Raw genomic sequence first — 2897 nt, 5'->3', positions numbered from 1 at the left:
TATGACAATGACAACAACATTATAATTCTGCCCCAAATATAAATGACTGAAACTGTAGATAAAGTGATAAAAGCTACCTTTGTTATGAAGTGCGTACGAAACAAAATGTAAACACTTATGGCGTTTATCATATGTTTCACTTAAGAATAAAGGTACAAGCATCACATCTTAATACAGACATTTTGATTTGGGCACGCCCTCTTCGTTAACACTTCCAAGTCAAAGCTAAAAAAAAATGCATTCATTCAGTGTTACTTTTAAGATATCTGTAAGTCAGATACACTTATATCTTAAAAATGTTTAAGGACAAGAAAGATAACATAGGAAAATAACATATTTAGTGATGCATCTGGAAGTGCCTTATATGTGACTGATCTTTACAAATCTGTATTCTTTTGGGATTTGAGTGATGGAAGGAAATGTATAATGTGCTCTGTTGTAATTCAGTTTAAGACAGTTCTACACCAGCAATGATAAGCCATTAACGTTCCACTTTATTGACACGTTTTGTCATTGATCTCCTCATCCACAGGACTCCTAATTGAGATCTTAGAGTGGTTTGGGGAGAGGAGGTAAGTGAACTCAAACATAAAAAAATGCATTGTTTTCATAGGAGTCCTCTGTTAAGACTGCTGAGAGTCATTTGAAACTAATAGCATTGTAATAACGTAGTGTCTAATTATGATATCATGTTTTCTATAATCTAGAAATGCAGTACAACCAGTAACCTTTCCTCCCTCTGTCATAAACTAACAACTGATTCTGGTTCAAGTAGGGCCTGGTATTTGCTGCGTAGGGATGCCCATGAATACTTAAAAATGTCACCCTTGTAGTGACCTTTCACAGAAATTCTGAAGCCTCTTAAACAGCTGTTCAGGGGTCGAATACAGATATTGAGCTGGAAAGATTTCTAGATACACCAGAGCCTTAGGACGCAGTGGGTAGCAACCACAATGTGTGGCCTCCAGCATTGCCACACCAAAGAACTCATGCTTGGCTGTTGAGACAGCAACATCAGCCATACACAGGGCTTGAAAATAGTCCTCTTTGCTAGGAAGGTAGCCCCAATGCAACACAGAATTGCCCAACGCCTCCCTGGCCTTCAGAAATACATCTGGCACATCTGTATAGGTTTCTCCAAGGACAGACACATTGATTCGCAGGGAGAGGCCTTCAAGCTTAAGCAAAACTTGGAAAAAAGTTTCTGGATCTTTGTCGTGCTCCCAACGGTGAGGCCAGACAATGTGTAGGGGTCTTTGCTCTTCGTCAGTTTCACTGCTATTACCATGGGGAGTTACAAAGTGCTCACCATATTTATGGTCCAATTTTGCATTCTGTGGTACATTGGACACCTCTAGTTCGTCGGCTGTTGCCACTAGGTTTTGTGGTCTTTCCAGTTGTGCGAGAAAAGGTACACCTTCTTGATCTTGGGCAATGTTTTCCATCAAATTCCCAGCAATAGTGTTCTGCTGAGGAGTAGTCAAGCTCGGAGCCAGGAAAGGTTCCCCTTTGACTGCAACCCTGCTCTCCAAATGGATATGCTTGCAATATGGCAAGAGGAACTTACTAACTTTGGGGAACATTACAGGGAAGTGGAGGACCAGGCACCTTGGCCTGATCAGTCCTTCTAGGTCATCGGGTTTGTGATCAGGCATAAGCCTCAAAAAGCCACGGATAATGGTCAGTCATGACTCCATTTTATAAAGCGAGTTAAATACCACCACGTCGGCCACCAGGCAGGAAAGAACTTGGTTGTAGCCATACTGGAAGTCCCGTCCGTAGAAATGCGGTTTTGAGTGCTTGGGGTTTTGGTTGGTCACTATATCAAACGCATAAGATACTAGAAACTCTTTTAACGTTTCCATTTAGGATTTGAATTGTAGAAAATCGCACACTTTGCTTTAGGAATATCATGACATATCGACATAAATATGACACTAGCAGAAGAAAAAAATATTTATTTTAACAAATCAGCTAATAAGTCGTACATCCAGCATTTAACCATATACTATTCGAAAAGAATTAAACGTTCTAAATAAGAAGATGGCCACCTTGTTACCCACGTAACAGTGGGCGAATGCACAGGACAGCCGAACGATTGCTTCGCTCCCCAGCAGTGACTGACCTCAGCACGCCTATAGGACGTAATGAACTGCGCTTGACTCCTTGGGATTTATAGTTTTCAAATGGTAAAATAGTACGCATGCGCACTGTATAAGTACCAGCCTCAGAAGTCAGAACTTAAGTTTTGGTACAACTACGAAGTTACTACTGCTCCCGAGTGGTCCCCGGAGGGCGAGACTCAGACTGGAAGTAAGGCAAAGTAAGTGTTTCGACGTAGGTAAGTGCGAGAATGGGCGGGGAAACCTTTGGTGGGCGAACGGCACCTAAACGGACCAGGAAACACCTGTAACAGGTAATCTGTAGCAACCAGGAAGTGCCATTGATGGGTAACTGAGACCAATAGGAACGCAGAAATATATTAAACAGGGGATGCAAGCTAACATGGACCAGAAAATATGCGTGACAGGTAAACTGGATTGGCCTATTCCCTCAAACACTTGTACCAGGTAATCTGGATAAACAAGCGCTTGCGTAGACGTTTCTCTTTTTCTGCCGTCCCACTTGGATGGCCTCAGCCTGCTTTCCTTGGCGTAAAAGGTTTACTATCTTCTTTATAGGGCCATCTGTTTAGCCCCATACAGATAACAAACCTTTTACGCCAGCCGGAAGTCAGGGCAGTCTGTCCAAGTGGGACGGTAGAAAGAGAGAAAAGTGTATGTCAGAGGATGCTCTCTCCCAATGGCTGGCCACCGTTTAGCATAAACGGTGACATTGGCCAATAGGAAAGAGGGGCGAGGTTTAAAGCCCGCTAGTGAAAGCTCCTCAAGATCATA

The 2897-nt window shown here is 42.6% G+C and overlaps 1 pseudogene; it reads right to left on the bottom strand.

Annotated features, from left to right (window-relative positions):
- Positions 1-742: 742 nt before the first annotated feature.
- LOC144828215 (tRNA-queuosine alpha-mannosyltransferase pseudogene) lies at positions 743-1865 on the bottom strand (annotated as a pseudogene).
- Between the last annotated feature and the right edge of the window lie 1032 nt (positions 1866-2897).

This window comes from Lissotriton helveticus, chromosome 4_1 (assembly GCF_964261635.1).
Source record: "Lissotriton helveticus chromosome 4_1, aLisHel1.1, whole genome shotgun sequence".
Lineage (NCBI taxonomy): Eukaryota > Metazoa > Chordata > Amphibia > Caudata > Salamandridae > Lissotriton > Lissotriton helveticus.
The sequence above is the reverse complement of the archived record's forward strand: the minus strand, read 5'-3'. Positions and strand labels throughout refer to the sequence as shown.